Source organism: Etheostoma spectabile, chromosome 15 (assembly GCF_008692095.1).
Source record: "Etheostoma spectabile isolate EspeVRDwgs_2016 chromosome 15, UIUC_Espe_1.0, whole genome shotgun sequence".
NCBI lineage: Eukaryota > Metazoa > Chordata > Actinopteri > Perciformes > Percidae > Etheostoma > Etheostoma spectabile.
Genome location: NC_045747.1, coordinates 3,357,352 through 3,362,749, shown reverse-complemented (window position 1 = coordinate 3,362,749; position 5,398 = coordinate 3,357,352). Strand labels below are relative to the sequence as shown.

Sequence of the window (5,398 nt, the reverse complement as noted above, 5' to 3'; positions counted from 1 at the left end):
CACACACACACACACACACACACACACACACACACACACACAATCACCTGCCTATAGTACGTCTTTTCACTTAACACCCGTCCTGCAGGCTCCCATGATACTCATTTCCCTGTTTTGATTTCAATGTCACACCGATCCTATCTCCCTCCTCAACTGGCGCCTGCTCTCCCCTCTTTTTCTGCATCAAACACTCCTTCACTTTCCTTTTTCTTTTTCTTCTCCTGCTCTACCTCTTTTACATATTCGCTCCTTCCATCTCAATCTACCTTCCTCTCTCTCTCTCACTCTGTTTATATTTTTCTATTACTGCATCTTTTCCCTCTCTCTTTCTCACAGGCCAACAACATGCAAATTATGCCCTACAAATGCAAATCCTTTCATATCTCAGTCAAGACCTCCAGCAGAGAAGAAGAGTCCAGCTCATATATGCCCCGCGAGTCTTTTCCTACCGTAACAGGGGGGCATTGTTTGTTTGAAGGTTACCTCTGAGAACTGCTGAATAAAGCAGTACATATGTGCATGTGCATTATTGAGAAAGTCCAAGACATCATTATTCAAAGTGTTTTAGAACTAGGACACAGGTTCCAATGGTTTGCATTTGTGTTTGGGTAATCTAATCATTGGTACAATAATGTAGGGTATTATCATTGTGATTTTTTATGTGTAAAAATATGAAGCCAACAAATGAATCATCTAATGGTTCTATTAGAGTAGCTCAATGAAATGTCTCCACGGTTATGCTTGACAAACTGAGAAAGAGAGCAGTGAATGGATTTTGAATGGAACATAGTCTCAAACATGATAGAGTCTGATTTGAGCTAAATGCATGCTCGCAACAACAATGCTAACATGCAGATGTTGACAGTGGTTACCATCATATAATTTAGCATGCCACAGTACATTCGCAAATTAGCACTAACCCAAAGTACAGCTGAGACTGATGGAAATTGTTAGTTTTGCAGGCAAAAACCAAAGTATTGGACACAATGTTGACACGGTGATGTAGTGAGATAAAAAGTCAAGGGATCACCAAAGTTTGGACCCCAAAAGTGAACCTCATAATGGCGGTAAAGCAAAATTCAGGGATGCCCAAAAAGGTAAACGCTCACTTTATGAGTTTTTTTTTTAAATATTAATATGCATTCCCCCAGCCTGCCTATGGTCCCCCAGTGGCTAAAAATGGCGATAGGTGTAAACCGAGCCCTGGGTATCCTGCTCTGCCATTGAGAAAATGAAAGCTCAGATGGGCCGATCCGGAATCTTGCTCCTTATGAGGTCATAAGGGGCAAGGTTACCTCCCCTTTCTCTGCTTTGCCCGTCCAGAAAATTTGGCCCACCCATGAGAGAGAGACATCATGGCTTTCAAACGGGCAAAGTGGAAGTTGCTCAAGGCCACACCCCCAGCCTCCACCTTGCCCCGCCCAAAAAAAAGCTACGGACTCATTGTGGGACTGGCTCTAGTGGCTGTAATTCTGCACCAAGGCTGAATTTTGGGAAAGAGACTTCAGATATGGTATTAGGGAACCACTAAGGTCTATATAAAAGTATCTAAAGAGCACCGTGTCATGGGACCTTTAAGACCGCAGAAAAACAATGGTAATACAAACAACGGTGGTTGAGATATTTCAATATTGAACAAAGTGGTACAGTGACCCACTGAGAGTCCCATTGCTGGAGCCATGGCACTAAAATGACTTCAAATGTTATTTCAGCCAGGGCCATAGAAGTGTAGAAATACAGAGGTTCAAGTCCCTTCAATTATCTTGACCAAGAGCTATTTAAATGAATGTACGTTTAGTCAATAAATACTCCTACTCATAATCAGTCTATGAAACACCCAGTGTGTATATATTGTATGGAGCATAAACCTGCCCCACATAAAAACACAGGTGCTCAATGGCAGCTACGGGCCAGATTTAACATTATGATTTCAGTTCCCACGCTTCTTTAGAAGATTTTCTTGAGGATAACAACTTGGTTTGAGGTTTCCCAATCGAATAATGTATTACAGGGAAGTTGGTGCAAAGCCAGTTGAGGGAAAACCTCCCTTGTAGAGTCCCAGGCAGATTTTAGGGTCGCCGTCTGTGGTGCTGAAATCACCGTCATTTGAAGAAGCAAAGAAGGGAAACTTGTTCTGTTCTACTCTGTGCTGCTGCAGTCATTGCTACAATGAGAGGCCATTTTTGGCACAGCTGAGATCAGCTATAAGTGATCCGGGAGCGTTATCGCATTCCCAGCTTTCCATTTTCCTTCCCGCTCTTCTTCGCTGCCATCTGTTCTCTTCTCTCTCCTCCCCCCCTGCCTCACTTTCTTATTTACATCCCATTGCCTGATAGCTTCTCCAAGCGCTTCTTTTTTTATAATCACTCACTGTCTCACTTCTTTGTACCTTATGCTTTTTCAACTCTTTATGTGCCCTAGTTTGTGGAGATTTATTCCCCTTCCCTTTCCTTCCATTATTCTTTGAAATAATTTTCTTTACCTCCCCATCATTTCTTTACGTTCTTCCACATCTCCTGTACCATCCTTTTGAACAACCCCCCCCCCCCCCCAGACCAACCGAGCTTCTGTACAGTAAAACATGCCAACATGTGGTGTAAGACTGCGCATTCCGCTCTGTGTTGTGTCTAAAAAAATTTATGTACAAATGCAAACTTCTACGTGGTGTGTGTGTGTGTGTGTGTGGTGTGTGTGTGTGTGTGTGTGTGTGTGTGTGTTTGTGTGTGGTGTTTGTGTGTGTGCAGAGCAGGGTGACTGTCCTCAGGGCATCTCTCCACACCAGAGCAGAGCAGTAGCTGACCAGCTGTCCCCATCACAGCTAGCAGCATGCTGTCTCTTCTATCTGTTCTCTCCATCTCTGTCTCCATTCATCCTTCCTGCCTCACCCTCTCTTTTTTCTTTTCTCCAGCTCTTCCTGTCACTCCTTTATTCTTTCTGTCAATCACTCGCTCCTTTGCGCTCCAACCCTCTCACACATTGCTCTTGCCTGGCCTCTCTTTTTCAATTCCTACTTCTTTTTATTTCATCGTACACAGGACACGCCCACCGCTCATTATCATCATCAGCAACCTTTCACCTGCCTGTCTCGATTTTCTTTACCTCCCCCCCCCCCGTCCCCTGTTCTGTTGCCGTTTCTGCCGTGGCACGCCTCATTAATGTCATTGTCATATGTTTCTTTTAACCTCATCTGATTCTCACCTCCTCCCTTCTGTCTCTCTCCACTCCCCATTACCTCGTTCTTTGACTTTGTCCAACAACTTTTCTCTGTCAGCCCCTTTTCTCGTCATCACGTCAGCTGTCCTCTGTAACCACAAAAGGCCTCTCGTCTTCCTGTTTAACTGTTTCAGTCACTGCAACCGCTGCATGACCTCAATACTTTTTCTCCTTGTGTTTTTCTGCTCCTTAGCCCCCCTCCACCCCCCTCCTCCTCCCTCTCTCTTTCCTTTCTTTCTGACACATATGCCGGCCTTAGACTTTACGTCCTGCCACTTTTATCCTTTAGTTCATCTCTTACAGGGTATTAAAATGAAAATGTCTGCCTTGAAAATGAAATGAGCACAGGAGAGGAGTGGAAGTCAGATAAGGAGATTCTCAGAAAGGAAACATGAGGATTTGGCTGCTGTCTTCATTAGGGAAAGGGCTCAGAACTTTTTCAGTGTATTTTCATCCTATTCTCACTGTAGTGATAAGAATAGCAAACTGCTGAATGTTCTGTATTCTCTGCAGCAAATGTATGATCCGGAGTACTGTTGTTACTGAATATATATCTCCCGAATAAATGCTGTTTTTTATTATTATTTCAAAATAAGTTCTCTATTGAAAGGCAATAATGTTGTCATCATTTTAAGTGTGCCATTTTACTCTGGGTCTTAGACAAAGTGGTAAACATAATTTTGCATACAGCCTAGAAGTCTTTTGGATGAGCCCTAAAACTCCAATCATGAAGAAGAACGGTTTTGTGCAATCAACCTCCTTTGAAAAGTCCCATCTGTCTACCACCCTCTCTCCTTTTTTCTCTGCATCTTTCACTCCCTCCCAGCTCTCTGGTTCTCCTCTCACTCTCTCTCTATCTCAGCCTAAGTGGCTTGGAGGATTAAATGTGTTTAATTAAGAGGTGATTATGTGTAGAGGGCTGACACAGAGGGCTCCGGATGGCTCCATCCCATCGCCCCTATTGTCATCACTCTGTACCTCCATTCAACCCCTACAACACACACACACACACACGACACACACACAATTATCCCCTCTTTTGCATCTCTCTTTCCTCTGTTATTTCCTTGCCCTTTTTTATTATCTTTATATCTACAAAATTCAATCTTCTTTCTTTGTCTGCTACTCCTGTTTCCCCCTGAGTGTTACAGTCTTTGCAAATAATTATTCTTCTTTCTTGTGTTGGAATTTTACAGCATCTATATGTCATATTTTCAATCAACTTTGATAACTACAGTAAATATCTTAAGGTATAAAGTCCGCCTGGATCCTCCTGACTCATCAGATATATATTAAAAAAAAAAAACTATACCCCACACATGCTGAAAATGCTATCACATACAGTAGATAGTATAATACATTGTGTGTGTACTAAACATGTGTGTGTGTGTGTGCGTGCGTGCGTGCATGCATGCGTGCGTGTGTGTGTGTGTGTGTGTTGCTGAGAGACTGATTATGATGTTAAAGACTACAGAAAAATACCAAGACAAAACAATTGGGGGAAAGCAGAGGAGGTAATAGGGCTGATTCATTAGCAGGGGAAGAAAGAAATTGATGCAGCGAGGGAGAGCAAGACAGAAGAAAGCAGAGTGCTAATAAGCGCAGTATTGGGTGAAAAAGAGGCCAAAAGCTTGTTTATTGCAATGGTGGGAAGATGAAAGTAAAGGGAGAAGCCTCTACATTTTATTTTTGTGTTATTTTGTGTTTTCCAAAGCCCAAGATGACGTCCTCAAATGTCTCGTCCACAACTCAAAGATGCTTTTTTATAAAAAAGAATTACTCAAACCAATTAATCTATTACCAAAATAGTTGGCCATGAAGTTAATAGTTGACAACTAATTGATTGATTAATTTATCTTTGTAGCTTCTAACTTTAAGTGGCTTACAATAAAGAAATGTACCCACCGCACAGCAATACAAGTCAGTCTGAATACTAGAAAACAACTGGACCAAAGCATGGCTCACATTTTCTCTGCTGAGCCTAATGACTAGGACAAAATAGTGAGGCAACGGGGACCTTTGTCCTTTAAAACATGCCATCACTCTTGTCACAAATGAGCCCTCAGGAAACATGCCCACTAATTTGAGTCTCAATCCACTGAAGAATCACAGGGTTATATTAAGCGTGTGTGTGTGTGTGTGTGTGTGTATGTGTGTGTATGTGTGTGTGTGTGTGTGTGTGTGT

The 5,398-nt window shown here is 42.4% G+C and overlaps 1 protein-coding gene across 2 annotated transcripts in view; it reads right to left on the bottom strand.

Moving 5' to 3' along the window:
- The window catches only part of LOC116702326 (protein shisa-9), a 101,369-nt gene that overhangs the window by 52,937 nt on the left and 43,034 nt on the right, over window positions 1-5,398 (bottom strand). The gene's annotated exons all lie outside the window — the stretch shown is intronic.